This window comes from Aquarana catesbeiana, linkage group LG02 (assembly GCF_042186555.1).
Source record: "Aquarana catesbeiana isolate 2022-GZ linkage group LG02, ASM4218655v1, whole genome shotgun sequence".
Classification (NCBI taxonomy): Eukaryota; Metazoa; Chordata; class Amphibia; order Anura; family Ranidae; genus Aquarana; species Aquarana catesbeiana.
Genome location: NC_133325.1, coordinates 352,598,226 through 352,617,400, shown reverse-complemented (window position 1 = coordinate 352,617,400; position 19,175 = coordinate 352,598,226).

The following is a 19,175-nucleotide window of genomic DNA, read 5'->3' as shown; positions in this document are numbered from 1 at the left end:
GCATAAAACAAACAAATGATTTGCTTGTTTGAGCAACTAACTAAATTCAGCTCAGTTCCTGACTAACAGGGTATCCCCTAATGGCTGCCTAAAAAAAGAAGTAGCACTTGTACTGCTTTTAGGCCCCGTTCACACCTGAGCATAGCGTTTTCAGGCAGAAAGTTGCGTGATTTTGCCGCGATTTTGTACAGATCAAAAGGTCACCAATGTAAAAAGCAGAAAAATGCCCAAATCTGCTTAACCACTTGCTTACAGGGCACTTAAACCCCCCTCCTATCCAGACCAATTTTCAGCTTTTAGCGCTGACGCACTTTGAATGACAATTGCGCGGTCATACAACACTGTACCCAAATGAAATTTTTATCATTTTTTCACCACAAATAGAGCTTTCTTTTGGTGGTATTTGATCACCTCTGCGGTTTTTACTTTTTGTTAAAAAAATTAAAAAAAATGAATTTTTAAATAAAAATTTTAAAATTTTTTTATATTTTGTTATAAAAAATTTTAAACTGGTAATTTTTTTCCTTCATTGATGTACGCTGATGAGGCGGCAGTGATGGGCACTGATAGGCGGCAGTGATGGGCACTGATGGGTGGCAGTGATGGGCACTGATGGGTGGCAGTGATGGGCAGCACTGGCAGGTGGCACTGATTGGCAATACAGGTGGGCATTGGTAGGTGGCACTTGTGGGCATTGATAGGTGGCACTTGTGGGCACTGTTAGGTGGCACTGTGGCACTGTTAGGTGGCACTTCTAGGTGGCACTGATGAGGCAGATGTTGTGCTTCAACTTCGGGACCGATGTCCCTGACACCTGAACAGGTGATCGGCTTTTTTCTCTACGCGCGCTGTCAGCGCGAGTAAAAAAAAAAGCCAATTACCGATCTTTTGTTTACATTATGTGATCAGCTGTCATTGGCTGACAGCTGATCAAATACTCGGATCGGTGATCAGCCGAGTCTCAGTGACTCGGTGATCACAGCGCGCACGGCGCGCGCCCTGCAGGGCGCACGCAGGGAGCGTGCACAGGGGAGGCCATCATATGACGGCCTCCCGGGAATGCAGGTCCGCGCTGTGGCCGTCATTCGGCCATAGCGCTGATGTATAGTGGTTAAAAAAAAGGTTCCAGAGCTTGTTTGAGCTTCAGGCGTTTTGAAGCTTCTGGCTTCAGGCGTTTTGAAGTGGAGATGTAAACCATCTCCAAGAAGAATAATTGATTTTGAGCTTGTTTGAGCTTCAGGCGTTTTGGAGCTTCTGGCTTCAGGCGTTTTGAAGTGGAGATGTAAACCATCTCCAAGGAGAATAATTGATTTTTTCCCCTCCAGCGTTTTGTAGCTTCAGGCTTCAAGCTACAAAACGCTCAGGTGTGAATGGGGCCTAAGTGTTATTTCAACACTCAGCCTTTTTACCCTAGCAGGCTCACATAGCAGAGAGAGCAAATAAGAGAGTGAGCAAGCCTTGAGCATCTGTCAGATCCCATATATAAAGGTCTGTGGACAGCTGAAATTAATGAAGAAGCCTGACTACCAGATAAGATGTGGATCTAGGAAAGGAGGCTTTATCCCACCTAGTGTTCTACAAAGCCCCCAGACTCCAGGACCCAGAAAAGAGCTAATTAATCTGAGAAAACGAAAAGTTTGTTTTCTCCAAACCTCAAAGCCCCTCACAATGTATATGTGAGAAACCTAGATGATAAATACGCACCTTCCCCAATCCCATAAGCCCGTGCCTCGGTATATACAGAATCTCACAAAAGTGAGTACACCCCTCACATTTTTGTAAATATTATCTTACATCTTTTTTTCCCATCCCGCAAGCGCACTGCCCCAGTGTGAAAGCCCGTGGGCATGAGAGGCACATATCTTTTCATGTGACAACACCGAAGGAATGACACTTTGCTACAATGTAAAGTAGTAAGTGTACAGCTTGTATAACCATGTAGATTCACTGTCCCCTCAAAATAACTCAACAAAACAATGTCTAAATCGCTGGCAACAAAAGTGAGTACAACCCTAAGTGAAAATGTCCAAATGCCCAATCAGACATTTTACCTCCCCGGTGTCATGTGACTCGTTAGTGTTACAAGGTATCAGGTGTGAATGGGGAGCAGGTGTGTTAAATTTGGTGTTATCGCTCTCACTCTCTCATACTGGTCACTGGAAGTTCAACATGGCACCTCATGGCTAAGAACTCTCTGAAGATCTGAAAACAGGAATTGTTGCTCTACATAAAGATGGCCTAGTCTATAAGAAGATTGGCAAGACCCTGAAACTGAGCTGCAGCACAGTGGCCAAGACCATACAGCTGTTCCACTCAGAACAGGCTTTACCATGGTCGACCAAAGAAGTTGAGTGCACGTGCTCAGCATCATATCCAGAGGTTGGCTTTGGGAAATAGACGTATGAGTGCTGCCAGCATTGCTGCAGAGGTTGAAGGAGTGGGGGGTCAGCCTGTTAGTGCTCAGACCATAAGCCGCACACTGCATCAAATTGGTCTGCATGGCTGTCGTCCAAGAAGGAAGCCTCTTCTAAAGATGATGCACAAGAAAGCCCGCAAACAGTTTGCGGAAGACAAGCAGACTAAGGACATGAATTACTGGAACAACATGTCCTGTGGTCTGATGAGACCAAGATAAACTTATTCAGATGATGTCAAGCATGTGTGGCGGCAACCAGGTGAGGGTTACAGAGACAAGTGTGTCTTGCCTACAGTCAAGCATGGTGGTGGGAGTGTCATGGTCCGGGGCTGCATGAGTGCTGCCGGCACTGGGGAGCTACAGTTCATTGAGGGAACCATGAATGCCAACATTAGGGATGAGCCGAACACCCCCCGGTTCGGTTCACACCAGAACTTGCGAACGGACCAAAAATTTGCACGGACGTTAGAACCCCATTGAAGTCTATGGGACTCGAAAGTTCGAAATCAAAAGTGCTAATTTTAAAGGCTAATTTGCATGGTATTGTCCTAAAAAGGGTTTGGGTACCTGGATCCTGCCCCAGGGGACATGTATCAATGCAAAAAAAGTTTTAAAAACTAACGTTTTTTCGGGAGCAGTGATTTTAATGATGCTTAAAGTGAAAAAAAAAGTGAAATATCCCTTTAAATATCGTACCGGGGGGGGGTGTCTATAGTATGGCTGTAAAGTGGCATGTGTTTCCTGTGCTTAGAACAGTCCCTGCACAAAATGACATTTTTAAAGTAATAAAAGTCATTTAAAACTGCTTACGGCTTTAATGTAATGTCCGGTCCCGGCAATATGGATGAAAGTCAGTGACAAACAGCATGGGTACCCCCCCCCCAGTCTATTACCAGACCCTTTGGGTCTTGTATGGATATTAAGGGGAACCCCGCACCCAAATTAAGAAAAGGAAAGGCGTGGGGCCCCAGGCCCTCTGAACAGCAGTATACAGGCGGTGCAAACAAGACAGGGACTGTAGGTTTCTTGTTAAGTAGAATCTGTTTTTAATTTTGAACTGGTACATTTTTAAAGTGTAGCTCCAGCCAAAAAATCTATTTTTAAGCTTTTTGGAAAACATAGGGAAGGGTTATCACCCCTGTGACATTTGTTTTGCTGTCTGTGCACCTCTTCAGAAGATTTTACCTCACTTTCTGTCCCAATAACAAATGTTGTTTGACAATTTGGGGTTTTTATTGAAACAAGGACTGGTGATAAAGCATCAGTGGAAAGGAGACACATTTTTCCCATATTAACTCTTACAAGAGAGAATTTCCCTTCCTAGAGGTAGATTTCATCTCACTTCCTGTTGTCTCCTTCCGTTTTGCAAGTTGCAGTCGTTTGTAAGTTGGATGTTTGAAAGTAGGGGCCTGCCCTATATACTGTGAAGAAATTGGGGCCTTAGGTGTTGGTGTTGCCACAACACTGTAATCCCTCACAGTTACTCTTGGTGGGCGCAGGAACAGGCTCTGCTGTGAAATATTAGATCAATAATTGTAATTACATGCCCCTGTTGAACAGGGTCAGAAAAATTGGGCCTTTGGTGGTGGTGGTGCTGGTGCCCAACACTGTAAGTCCTCACAGTTACTCTTGGTGGGCGCAGAAACGGGCCCTGCTGTGAAATATTAGATCAAGAATTGTAATTACATGTCCCTGTTGCACACGGGCAGAAAAATTGCAACCCCTCACAGATACTCTAGTTGGAACACAGGAATGAACCCTCCTGCATAATATTGCATCAAAAATTGTAATTACACGCCCCTGTTAAACAGGGGCTGAAAAAGTGGGCCTTAGGCACTGGTGCTGGTGCCACAACACTGCAAACCCTCACAAATACTCTAGTTGAGTGCAGCAACGAACCCTCCTTGCAAAATATTGCATCAAAAATTGTAATTACTTGCTCCTGTTAAACAGGGGCTGAAAAATTGGGCCTTAGCCCAGAACCAAAAATATTCTTACAAGCTATCAGCATGATCATTGAGGAGGAAGAGGATAGTCACTCAGCATAACAGGATAGTCACTCAGCATCAGCATAGGCAGTCTTGAAGGGATCTGACATTTCAAAAAAAATTATTCGGTTACATCAGCATCAGGTGCTTGGTAGCTGGTGGTGATCCAAGACTGATTCATTTTTATGAAGGTCAGTCGATCGACCGAGTCGGTGGACAGGCTCACCCTGTGATCGGTTACAAAACCTCCAGCAGCACTGAATGTGCGTTCCGAAAGAACGCTGGATGCAGGACAGGCCAGTAGCTTAATTGCATAATGTGCAAGCTCTGGCCAGTGATCCATCCTCAAGACCCAGTAACTCAGAGGATTTTCAGTGAGAAAGGTGTCCAAGTCAAATCTTGCCCCTAGGTATTCCTGCACCATGTAAAACAGACGCTGGCGATGGTTGCTGGAACTGATCATACCTTGGGGCTGCGGACTAAAAAATTGTCTGAATGCATCGGTCAGACGGCCACCTTCTCCACCACTCCTTCTTTGACTGACTGAAGCCTCAGCAACACGTTGTCCAAGAACAGGAGTTTGTAACCTCCCAGTCTCTGGGAACGCGTTGCACAGACCTTCCTGCAAGGCCTCCCGAAGGTGTTTCATCCTCTGCTCCCTCTGCGACAGCAAGATAAGGTCTGCAACCTTACCCTTGTAATGTGGATCAAGGACGGTTGCCAGCCAGTATTGATCCCTCTCCCTGATACCACAAATACGAGGATCCTTCCGCAGGCTTTGCAGGATCAGGGAGGCCATGCAGCGTAGGTTTGCTGAGGCATTCAGTCCGGAGTCCTCTGAGTCACTAAGGACGACATGATCCGCAGCCACCTCCTCCCAGCCACATACAAGTCCATGGGTTTCTTGGGACTGTAAATGATCCCTCAAAGACTGCTGCTGATGCTGAGTGCCAGGCTCCACCTCCATGCTGACACAATCCTCCTCTTCCTCCTCCTCCTCCTCCTCCTCCTTGTCCTCTTCTTGTGTGATCCGCGGGCACGCAGGAGCACTGTCTGGATAAAGGGGGCCTTGAGAGCTAAGGAAGTCCTCCTCTTCCTGCCTCTGTTCTGCCTCAAGTGCCCTGTCCATTATTCCACGCAGCGTGTGCTCCAACAGGTGGACAAGGGGGACAGTGTCCCTGATGCATGCACTGTCACTGCTCACCATCCTCGTGGCCTCCTCAAATGATGACAGGACAGTGCATGCATCCCTGATCATGGCCCACTGGCGTGGGGAAAAAAAAACAAGCTCCCCTGACCCTGTCCTGGTGCCATAGTCGCACAAGTACTCATTGATGGCCCTCTGCTGCGTGTGCAGCCACTGTAGCATGGCCAACGTTGAGTTCCACCTGGAGGGCATGTCACAGATTAGGCGGTTCTTGGGCAGGTTAAATTCCTTTTGGAGGTAAGCCAGCTGAGCACTGGCATTATATGACCTGCAGAAATGCACACAGACTTTCCTGGCCTGCCTCAGGACATCCTGTAAGCCCGGGTACCGCTGCACCACCAAGTTAAGGATGTGAGCCAAACAGGGCACATGGGTCAGTTGTCCCTGTCGGAGGGCGGAGAGGAGGTTGGTGCCATTGTCGCAAACCACCATACCTGCCTTAAGCTGGTGTGGCGTCAACCACCTCTGAACCTGCCCCTGCAGAGCTGACAGAATCTCTGCCCCAGTGTGGCTCCTGTCCTCGTGGCATCTTTTGGCCTACATGCTTGCGTAGCCCTTTGAACGCCTACAGAGCACCGTTGGTTCCGAAGTCAAATCAGCACAGGAAGAGGCCATGGAGGAAGAAGAAGAGGAGGGGGTGGAGGAGAGAGGTGTGGCAGAATCACCACTAGTAGTATTTTTGGAGGCGTGGTGGCAGAACAACCTCCAACACTACTGCACCCTGTCCTGCATCCTTCCCAGCTGCCAGAAGAGTCACCCAGTGTGCGGTGAAAGATAGGTAACATCCCTGTCCATGCCTGCTGGACCATGAGTCAGCGGTAATATGCACCTTACCGCTGACCTCCCAGTCCAGCGAGGCCAAGACATTGCCTTCCACATTCCGGTAGAGAGCCGGAATCACCTTCCGTGAGAAAAAGTGGTGTTTGGGAACCTGCCACTGAGGTACCGCACATTCCACAAACTCACAGAAGGGGGCAGAGTCTACCAACTGAAAAGGCAGCAGTTGAAGTGCTAGCAATTTAGCCAAGCTAGCATTCAACCGCTGGGCATATGGATGGCTGGGAGCAAACTTCTTTCAGAGGTGCAGCAGCTGGGGCAGGGAAATTTGCCTGGTACAATCTGACGTTGGTGTACCGATAGCAGATTGCCCCCAAGTACTTGGCTGTGACACACCTAATTCTACACTTTCGTTCCTCTCAGTGCAGGTCTCAAAGAGGACTGAAGGTATAGTAGAGTTGGAGATCCCAGCTGATGAGGCGCAAGGAGAGGTCCTCTTTGTTCTTTGGTGTGGGTCTTTTAGGTACGCTTGCCAATGAACTGCATGGCAGGTCAACATATGTCTGGTCAAGCATGTGGTGCCGAAGCGGGAAATGTTTTGGCCACGAGAGATACGCTTGAGACATATGTTGCAAATAGCAGCGGTGGGATCTGAGGCACTCGTCTCAAAAAAGGCCCACACCAAAGAACTTTTGGAATAACGCGCAGAGACAGCAGCGCCCTGCACATGCGGAGCTCTGCGGTGTGATGCAGTTGGTGTGCTGCCCTTAAGCTGGCCCCTGGAGGGCATCCTGCCTCGTTGGGGATGTGCCTCCTCCTCTCTCCTATCAGGCACCCATGTGGAGTCAGTGACCTCATCATCCCCTCCCTCCTCATCACTGGAGCAAAGCTGAACATGACTGCCATATTGCTGTCCTTTTTGGGCACCCCCTCTCTCTGGGCTCACGTTACTGCCTTCCTCTAGCTGGGTACCATCATCAGAGCCTTCAAAACGCTGGGCATCCTCCTGGAGCATGTACCCAACACTGTGGTCAAACAGTTCGGGGGACTCCTCAGGAGGACATGGTGGGGCTAGGGAAGGAGTGACTGATGCCATTGAGCCGAGGGAAGAGGCCGCACTGGCAGCTGCTTTGCCAGACAAAGTACCCTGAGCCTGGGTGAGAGAGGATGAGGAGGATGAGGACGGCTTGGTCATCCACTCTACCAAGTCTTCCGCATGTTGCGACTCAACACGGCCAGCTGCCGAAAAAAAGGACAAGCATGTCCCACGGCCACGTGCTGATGAGGATGCACCGTCTCCACAACCAGCACTGTTGCCTCTAGACACAGAGCCTGCTTGCCCTCTTTTATTGGCTTGTGACTGTCTGCCTCTCCTTGTTGGCCTTCCAGACATACTAATGGCCTGCAGTGAGATATAGCTGCACAAAGCTGGGATGTATATATATATACTGATACTACAGCTAGCAGAATCAACTGCCTGCCTGTAGTATTATTAGTATGAGAACACCAACAATTGTCTTCAGGTAGCTTTAGGTGCACACTGTGCAGAGGATGCAGTACACTAACTGTAAATACTGCAGCTGCCTGCCTGTGGTATTAATAGGAGCAGAAGAACACCACTAATTTACTTCAGGTAGCTTTAGGTGCACACTGTGCAGAGGACGCACTACACTAACTTGTAAATACTACAGCTGCCTAATAGGATCAGAAGAACACCACTAATTTTCTTCAGGTAGCTTTAAGTGCACACTGTGCAGGAGGACACAGTACACTAACTGTAAATACTGTAGCTGCCTGCCTGTGGTATTAATAGGAGCAGAACAACAGCAATTGTCTCCAGGTAGCTTTAGGTGCGCACTGTGCAGAGGACGCACTACACTAACTGTAAATACTGTAGCTGCCTGCCTGTGGTATTAATAGGATCAGAAGAACACCACTAATTTTCTTCAGGTAGCTTTAAGAGCACACTCTGCAGAGGACACAGTACACTAAGACCCCTTTCACACTGGGGCGGTAGGGGGCGTCGGCGGTAAAACAGCGCTATTTTTAGCGCTGTTTTACCGCGGTATTCGGCTGCTAGCGGTGCGGTTTTAACCCCGAAAAAGGGTTAAATCCACTCGCATAGCGCGGCTATAGCCGCGGTATTGCCACGGTATAGCCGCGCTGTCCCATTGATTTCATTGGGCAGGAACGGTTTAGGAGCGGTGAATACACCGCTCCTTCACCGCTCCAAAGATGCGGCTGACAGGAGATTTTTTCTTCTCCTGCCAGCGCGCCGCTTCAGTGTGAAAGCCCTCGGGCTTTCACACTGAACAAACAGCGGAGGCTGTTTTGGGGCGGTCTGCAGGCGGTATTTTTAGCGCAATAACGCCTGCAAACCGCCCCAGTGTGAAAGGGGCCTAACTGTAAATACTGTAGCTGCCTGTGGTATTAATAGGAGCAGAACAACAGCAATTGTCTCCAGGTAGCTTTAGGTGCACATTGTGCAGAGGACGCACTACACTAACTGTAAATGCTGTAGCTGCCTGCCTGTGGTATTAATAGGATCAGAAGAACACCACTAATTTTCCTCAGGTAGCTTTAGGTGCACACTGTGCAGGAGAACACAGTACACCAACTGTAAATACTGTAGCTGCCTGCCGGTGGTATTAATAGGAGCAGAACAACAGCAATTGTCTCCAGGTAGCTTTAGGTGCACACTGTGCAGACGACGCACTACACTAACTGTAAATACTGTAGCTGCCTGCCTGTGGTATTAATAGGATCAGAAGAACACCACTAATTTTCTTCAGGTAGCTTTAGGTGCACACTGTGCAGGGGACGCTCTACACTAAATTCTAAATACTGCAGCTGCCTGCGGTACTGTACTTATAGGATCAGAAGAACACCACTAATTTTCTTCAGGTAGCTTTAGGTACACACTGTGCAGAGGACGCACTGCACTAACTTGTAAATACTGCAGCTGCCTGCGGCACTGTACTAATAGGATCAGAAGAACACCACTAATTTTCTTCAGGTAGCTTTAGGTGCACACTGTGCAGAGGACGCACTACACTAACTTGTAAATACTACAGCTGCCTGTGGTACTGTACTAATAGGATCAGAAGAACACCACTAATTTTCTTCAGGTAGCTTTAGGTGCACACTGTGCAGAGGATGCACTACACTAACTTGTAAATACTGCAGCTACCTGCTGTACTGTACTTATAGGATCAGAAGAACACCACTAATTTTGTTTACGTAGCTTTAGGTGCACACTGTGCAGAGGACGCACTAAACTAACTTGTAAATACTACAGCTGCCTGCGGTACTGTACTAATAAAATCAGAAGAACACCACTAATTTTCTTCAGGTAGCTTTAGGTGCACACTGTGCAGAGGTCGCACTACACTAAGTGTAAATACTGTAGCTAATAGGACTAATAGGATCAGAAGAACACCAGCAATTTTCTTCAGGTAGCTGTAAATACTGTAAAAACACCTGCCTGCCTGTCAGTAGTACGAAGAGAATAACAGGTACGGATCTAGCTAAACTGAATACAGTGTATATATATATATATATATATATATATATATATATATATATATATATATATATATATATACAACACCTAGGATGTATATATATACACAATACACTCTAAGTGCAGCTAACTGACTCGCCTGCCTACTCTATCTAACTTAAATCAAATGACACTGTCTCTCTGTCTATCTATCTCTCTCTCAACGCCGGAACACACTACACAGGGCCGTCATGCAGGTGGCCTTATATAGTGTGGGGCATGTACTAAACCCCCTGAGCCATAATTGGTGCAGGGGGTGCAGCACTGAATTATGGGCTGTGACGTGCCACTCAAATTTGGCCCGAACGGCCCATATCGTTCGGAATTTGGCGAACGACCAAACAGGCAATATTCAAGTCGAACATGCGTTCGATTCGAACACGAAGCTCATCCCTAGCCAACATGTACTGTGATATACTGAAGCAGAGCATGATCCCCTCTCTTCGGAGACTGAGCCGCAGTACTGGATTCCAACATGATAACAACCCCAAACACACCTCCAAGACGACCACTGCCTTGCTAAAGTAGCTGGTGGTAAAGGTGATGGACTGGCCAAGCATGTCTCCAGACCTAAACCCTATTGAGCATCTGTGGGGCATCCTTAAACAGAAGGTGGAGGAGCGCTAGGTCTCTAATATCCACCAGATCTGTGATGTCATCATGGAGGAGTGGAAGAGGACTCCAGTGGCAACCCGTGAAGCTCTGGTGAACTCCGTGCCCAGGAGGGTTAAGGCAGTGCTGGAAAATAATGATGGCCACACAAAAAATTGACACTTTGGGCCCAATTTGGACATTTTCACTAAGGGGTGTACTCACTTATGTTGCCAGTGGTTTAGACATTAATAGTTGTGGGTTGAGTCATTTTGAGGGGACAGCAAATTTACACTGTTATATAAGCTGTACACTCACTATTTTACATTGTAGCAAAGTGTAATTTCTTCAGTGTTGTGTCATGTAAAAATATAATAAAATATTTACAAAAATGTGAGGGGTGTACTCACTTTTGTGAGATATTGTATAGAGTAAAACAATGGAAGGGCTTTAGATTCCAATGCTCTTTCAATGAACTGTAAACATATCATACCCGTTTTCTAAATGAAAAAACGTGTTCAATAAGGGCCATTCACACATGTGTCCATGCACTGTAGCACATGTTTACTACACATCCAGGCCCGGACTGGCCATAGGGCAGACCGGGCATTTGCCCGGTAGGCCGCCCGCTCCTTGGCCTGTTGATGCCCAGGCCGCACAGCGGGAGGTAAGTGGCAGCCTGGACAGGGCTAACACAGGCCGCAGCCGCCGCTCGCCCATCGCTATGCGGCCATACCTGTGCCTTCTCCAGCCGGAACTACAAATGAAGTTATTGGCTGAGCTGTGTGTCTCTCAGACACGCAGCTCAGCTTCAGAGCCGCTGCTGACAGTTCCGATCTGTGCTCTCAGCTCAGAGGGACTGCTCCTCCCCCCACCCCTCTACATCTGTGTCTGCCCCGCCCACACACTCGGGGAGAACATGTGAAGGAAGTTTTACCTCAGAAGATGCATGCTACAGACAACCTGTGCCAGAGCCTCCATCCTGGGGTGAGTAAGATCACCCTCTCTCCAGCCTCCCACTGTGTAAAACAAATTTAAGGGGTGCTCTGTGGACTCTGATGCAAGTGGGGGGCTTTGATGACCAAAGATCCCCTTACATCAGAGTTCCCCTTTACATTACAGTCCACAGAGCTCCCCCTTGCAGTGAGACCCCTTTCACACTGGGGTGGGGGCGGTGTTGGCGGTAATTTTTAGTATTAGTATTTAGTATTTTTAGCATGGCTTTACCATCATTTTCTCAGAGATATTTGGCCGCTAGCGGGGCGCTTTTAACCCCTGCTAGCAGCTGAAAAAGGGTTAAAACCGCCCGCAAAGCGCAGCTGCAGCAGTGCTTTGCCAGCGGTTCGGCCCCGCTGCCCATTCATTTGAATGGGCAGGAGTGTTGGAGGAGCGGTTTACACACCGCTCCAAAGATGCTGCTTGCAGGAGTTTTTTTAACGTCCTGCCAGCACACTGCTCCAGATGTAAGGGGCTCTGATGTAAGGGGGCTCTGATGTAAGGGGGGGTCTGTGCGGACTCTGATGTAAGGGGGCTCTGATGTAAGTGTACTCTGATGTAAGGGGGGGTCTGCGCGGACTCTGATGTAAGGGGGCTCTGATGTAAGCGTACTCTGATGTAAGGGGGCTCTGTGCGGACTCTGATGTAAGGGAGGTCTGTGCAGATTTTGATGTAAGGGGGCTCTGATGTAAGCGGACTCTGATGTAAGGGGGCTTTGTGCAGACTCTGATGTACGGGGCTCTGATGTAAGGGGGGGTCTGTGTGGACTCTGATGTACGGGGCTCTGATGTAAGGGGGCTCTGATGTAAGAGGACTCTGTGTGGACTCTGATGTACAGGGCTCTGATGTAAGGGGGCAGGAGGAGCTGGAGATCTGCACAGTGAGCAGAGAGTAAAAGGGGGCACTGTGATTACAGAGTAAAGGGGGGGGGGGATAATTGCAGGGGCACTGTAATCATTACAGTGCCACTTTACAGTGCTGTCCCCATTATATCACAGTGTCCTTGTACATTACAGTGTGGAGGACACCGACACCAGCCACCCCCGCAAATGCCTACCGAATGCCCATTCCCCCCCCCCCCATTTCCTGGAAAAATTGGCTGCTCGGTCTTAAATGCCCGGGCCTATTTTTTGTCCCAGTCCGGGCCTGTACACGCCAATCTATAGAACAACGCTATGCACATACAGGCACCCCACAATGCATGGAATAAAGGAAAACAAATGCATTGCCATGTGATTCACTAGAAAGAAATAAGTCTGCTGTGTTTTTTGGTACGTGACCACAAGCTGAGAACACTTTGAGAAATAAAAAGTGAACGGACCTGCTTTATGCAGGGCATGTTGACCTGCCAAAAAACTCACACCAATGTGTGCAGAAATGTGTGCATAGGTGTGAATAGGCCTTTAAATGTAATTTGCCACATATATAAACATAAGAAAGAACAACTCGATGAAAGCAGCAGTATGGCTCAATACATTTCCTCTCATTTGACAGCTCCATTGTGGGATGGGGTGTGTCCAAGTTCTGACATATTTCAGGTCTTAAAGGAGAAATACTGTACAGCCAAAACTATTTTGGCTGTACTTCTCCTGTGGATCACAGGAGTGCAGATCGTTTTACACTCCTGTGATACGTTTTCAGCAGACAGCGGGCTGAAGCCTGCTGTCGACTGATGTCACAGAGCCGGTCCAGGCTTGGGAAAGATCATGACCATATGGTGGGGATCTACCCACGTGCCTGAACCGGCACCAGGCTCAGCCTCTCAGCAAGCCACCGAGAGCCTGATCCAGCTGCTCCCATCCCCTCCACAGCCCAGTGCTCCAGTGAATGTGGGGGACAGAGCACACAGCAATGATTGGCAGCCACCAGCTCTCTGCTCAGGGAGCTCTGACAACTCAGCGATCAGTGGTGCTTGATCGATCGGTCCTCAGCCTTAGAGCCTGTGGGGGACAGATGCTGCATCCACCTAGGTAAGTATGCTTAAAGTGGATGTAAACCCGATTCATGAAATTTGAGCTGGGCATATCTATCTGCAGTGTTTTGTTATCTCTCTTCAAAGCACTTAGCCTCATAGCTCTGTCCTGCCCCTTTCCTCTGTTCTCAGCCTGATAACTTTTGACAAGCTCTCCAAGGCTTGGAGATAAACCTCTGTGTTGGAGGAGGTTGCTATAAATAGATTAGCAGACTGCTGCACAATTCAGAGGCAAGCTCTGTATGTGTGGGGAGAGGGTGTGTGCCTTTCCTCCAATCAGCTGTCTCACAGTGTCTAGCAATTCTCTACTCCTACAGGGGAATGAGGAAGTGAAAATTCTAACAGGACCTTCACTTTCTAAACAGTACCTTAAATGTGAAGACAGGAGATATACAGTAGATGTAAAACGTATATAGGGAGATTTGTTTCATCTCTGTGTATCATCTGAGGGTTTACATCCACTTAAAAAAAAAAAAGTTTTTCAGCTATGTGTTTCAGAGAGTATTTCCAGACAAAAGTACTCTTTAATCTGAAAGTTACCTAAATAAAAGCTTAGGTTGGGAGGAATATATTTCTGTCTATATAAGGTGCTGTTAACTGAGCCAAAATTCCAGTTTCTTCGTGGCTTGCATGAGACTTGCTTTTAGACACCTTTCACACTGAGGCACTTTTCAGGCGTTTCAGCAGTAAAAATAGTGCCTGTAAAGCGACTGAAAAGGGCCTCTCATGCCCACGGGCTTTCACACTGGGGCAGTGCGCTTGCGGGATGGGAAAAAAAGACCCGCAAGCAGCATCTTTGGGGCCGTCTGGGAGTGGTGTATACACCACTCCCAAAACGCCCTGTCCATTGAAATGAATGCAAAGCACTTCGGCAGTGCCGCAAGACGGGCTCTTTTAACCCTTTCTTCGCCCATTAGCGGGGGTTAAAAGCATGCCGCTATCGGCCAAAAAGCGAGTTTGCAAAACATGAAGCAAAAAAAGACTTCTCCTTAAAAAGTAGTTACAAATTTGCAACTAGTCTTTTTGAGTACCTGTATATGTAAATACAGCAATCTAAACAGCAATATTAAGTTGTATCAAGCAATAATGTATATACATTCTCACACTCTGTAATAATGCAATTACATATGTGCTATAGTCAGTTACACCTGGAGTTGTCAGAGATGTATGTAGGTTCAGGGGTTTTCAGCTCCAACTGTGCTGAATTTGCTTTCTTGTAAACACAATTTGTGACAACAGGAAAGATGCTGAAATCAATCACAGTTGTAATAATATGGCATGTATTTGTGTGCCTCTGTCTTCTCAATATGTTGTTGCAGTGAGTTCAAAGTTCATAAGAAATGTCATTAATCATCTTCTTCGGTGCTGTGTGCCTATTGGACAGTTCTATTAATCAGAGTCCTATCAGACCTACAGCATGGTTAGGTCTCCATTGTCCTGTTCCCTACCTATCATACAAAGATAAGATTATCAGTGACAACCGAGACACCCATTGAGCAACAGCAGAGTAAGGGGATAAAAAAGAGGATTTCTTTCTTTATTTATCCTCCTGTCTTAAAGATGAGCTGTTTCTTGTCTTGTCAAACTGCATCCCATTCTTTAAAGAATCCGCTTTAAGAAACCAATTTGTCATAGCGGACAATCATGAGAGATTCCATAAAAGCCGCAGCAGCTTTAGGGAAAAAAATAAATCAGATAGCTTTAAACGCAGACAGAAAGGGGTTTTGAAATCCAGTTGAGTGGCCAATATCAATTAATCTTTTGGATGCAGGGGGATTGTGAGGATGAACTAGGAGTAAAGTGTCAAAAGCGTGCGATAAAAGAAAGTATTGATATTACTCTACCATGTTATTGTTTCAGTCTCATGTGGGGTAGATTTGCTGTAATGATGTCATGTAAATAGCAGAGAGTTACATTGTATATGTTCCATATGTAGCGCATTTTAACTCACACACTGGGGTTGATTTACTAAAACTGGAGAGTGCAAAATCTGCTGCAGCTCTGCATAGAAACCACGGAAATCAGCTTCCAGGTTTTTTTTTTTTCCAAAACTTAATTGAACAAGCTGAAGTTAGAAGTTAATTGGCTACTATGCAGAGCTGCACCAGATTGTGCACTCTCTAGTTTTAGTAAATCAACCCAAAGTGTTTGTATGCAGTTTTAGTTGTGATCAGGCTTTTCTTTTCGTCCCTAGAGCTGTTGTCTAACATAATGTTTCACAAATTGCCCCTCTGAAGATTAATATCAATGAACTCATCTTGAGTAAGAGGTTCAGTTTTGGGTCACTAATCCTCAGCAAAGATGTCCTTGAACTAAAGAGTTCAGAAAAGGGCAACACAATTAGTAAAGGGGATGGAGGACCTCAGTTATCAGGAAATATTGTGTATTGTATATAAAATATGTATGTTCTTACATGTAGTGGAATGACAATAAAGCTTGACTTGACTTGACTATTACAAACATTAAAAATATTCTCCCTGTAAAAGAGGCGCTTAAGAGGTGATATAATAGCATTGTACACATTTATCCATGGTGATGAAAGTATTGGAAATAAATGATTCAATTAAATGTGTAAATTCCACTTCTATAACACGTTGCATGCTACACCCGTATTTAAGGTGTAACATGTAACATGTTACTGCTGCAGCTGCCCCCATGCCCTGTGCTGGGATAGCAGGCTGGGGATCTTCGAATGTTCTGTGAATGAGAAACTGCGAGTACTGACAGCCTTTGTGGCTTGTAGTTCTCAATTAACTTCCAGAGCGCTGTTGAGCGCTCTAGGTACTTCATTGATTCTTCCTGTCAGAGTGTAACTGCCGACCAGTACAAGGTACGAGCAGATAGCTTGCACTGACAGTCTGCAAGAGCCCTGCATTGCACCCGCAACGCTTTACAGGCTCCCAATCAAAAATAATAATAAATGCACATTTTTACCTGCAAAAAGATTTGACTATGGGACAGGAAGTTAAGTTAAATCTCCCCAGTGGGGTACAGATGGCAAAACATAAAAATCCCACAGAGGTTTTACCCCCCTTACCCAGCGGGCAGGGTGTTCTCTCGCAAGGACATGGCGCATCCCCAGTCTCAGTAAAGAGCTGATGTTGCAGCTCTTTACCCATGTAATTAGCTGTGTCCAATCACAGCTGATTACATGTAAACAAGGAAATGCCGGCTATTGGCTTTCCTCTCTTCACATTGACAGAGTGTGAGAAGAGGAGAGCCGATCAGCAGTATTTCCTCTCAAGGCAGACCTGTACAGGTAATCAGGGCACTGATTATCAGTTACCTGATTATCAGTGCAGCCCCAACAGTGCCCATCAGTGATGCCAGTCAGTGCCCAGCAGTGATGCCAATTGGTGCCCATCAGTACCACCCATCAGTGCCGCCTATCCATGCTACCTATCAGTGCCTATAAGTGTCACCTATCAGTGTCCATCAGTGCCACCTATCAGTACTCATCAGTTCCGCCTGTCTGTGCCCATCAGTGCTGCATAGTAGTACCTTCTCATCAGTTCCACTTTATCAGTGCCCTTAAGTGCCGTCTCATTAATGTCCATCAGTGCCCATTAGTGCCGCCTCCTCAGTGCCCATCAGTACAGCCTATCAGTGCAGCCTCATCAGCGCACATCAGCGAATAAGAAAAATTACTAATTTACAAATGGTTCTAACAGAGACTAAGAAAAACTTTTTTTTTTCAACATTTTCAGACTTTTTTTGTTTTTTTAGAAAAAATAAAATACCCATTTGTGAATAAATACCACCGAAATAAAGCTCTTTCTGTTCTAAATAAATGATAACAATTTAATTTGGGTACAGCATTGCATGACCGCGCAATTGTCATTCAAAGTGTTACAGCCCTGAAAAATGAAAATTGTCCTGGGCAGATAGGGGTGAAAGTGCCCAGTATTGAAGTGGTTAAGGACTCTGAAGAAGGCATATGGCTACAGCATGAAGTTGGATGAGAAACAATTTAATCATAAAGTGATTGTAAAGGCGGTATTTTTTTTTTTTTCTTAAAATATGAAACATGTTACACTTATTTGTGCAATGGTTAGCTCTTCTTCTGGAATCCCCCACCAGCAATCTCCACTCCGCCTTTTCTCTGAGTGCCCCATTGCAAGAGCTGCAGATGGACACATTGCTGGATTGATAGAGGACTCAGGTAAGTGTTTAAGGGGGGACTGGGGAGCTATCGTACTGCTTTTGGAAGTTTTTTTACCTTAATGCAGAGAATGCACTAATGCCACAAAAAAGCCTGGAAAGGCATGTCAAGGTGTTGTCGGACATAATGTAACCAGGTTTTTTTGTGGCATTGGCACAGTAAAGGCTTCTTTCTGGCAACAAAACCATGCAGATCATTTTTGTTCAAGTATTGTCGTATTATGCTTCTTAAAAACAACCACACCATCTTTTTCCAGAGCAGTCTGTATTTCTCCTGAGGTTACCTGTGGGTTTTTCTTTGTATCTCGAACAATTCCTCTGGCAGTTGTAGCTGCAATCTTTCTTGGTCTATCTGACCTTGGCTTGATATCAAGAGATCCCCCTGTATTTCTCACATCTTAATAAGTGATTGAACAGTACTTATTGGCAAATTTAAGGCTTTGAATATCTTTTTATATCCTTTTCCATCTTTATAAAGTTACATTACCTTGTTACGCAGGTCTTTTGACAGTTTGTTTCTACTTTCCATGGCTCAGTATCTAGTCTGTTCAGTGCATATACATGAGGGCTAACAAACTTGTTGACAATTTATACTGTACACAGACAATAATTGCAATTTGGAAACACACAGATATGGGAAATTAACCTTTAATTGCCATTTTAACCTGTGTGTATCAGCTTGTGTGTCTGTACCAAGGCCCAAATATTCCAGGGTAAGTAAACCTTTGTTCAGGACCATGGGGGTGATTTCTATTATCATTATGATTTAAAAAGGAGAAAAACAACTGTGTGATAATACATGGCTTAATATGATCACTAACCTTAAATAAAAGAGAGTTTTTTGGCATGATCAGTCATATTTTCAATATTAATGCCAAAATTTCACAATTGCTGCCAGGGTATGCAAATTTTGTGAGCACAACTGTGAGGGTTTACAACCACTTTAAATGTTTTCACAATTTCATTTTAAGGCTCCAATAGCATCACCTAAAATTGTTCTCTTTAACCACTCGACTTCTGCGTTATAGCCAAAAGACGGCTACAGCACGGACCTCAAAAGCCGGGAGGGCGGCATGCTCTGTGATCGCCAAGTTCTTCGGGACTCGGCTGATTACAGAGCAGGGTAAAAGGCCAATCACAGAGGGCTCTTTACCATGCGATTAGCTGTCAGCCAATGACAGCTGATCATGGAAGTAAGCAGAAGCTGGTTACCAGCTTTTTTTTTTCTTCACTCTGTCAGTGTGAAGAAAAGAATAAAGCCGGTAATCAGCTTCTGTTGGAGGGACATTGGTCAACTAAGTGCCAATCATTGCTGCTAATCAGTGCCCTTCAGTGCTGCAAATCCATGCCCACCAGTGCCATCTAATAGTGCCCATCAGTACTGCTAATCAGTGCCCATCAGTACTGCTAATCAGTGCTCATCAGTGCTGCTAATCAGTGCCCATCAGTGCCTCATCATCATCACCTCCTGATCAGTGCCCACCAGTGCTGCCTATCAATGCTAC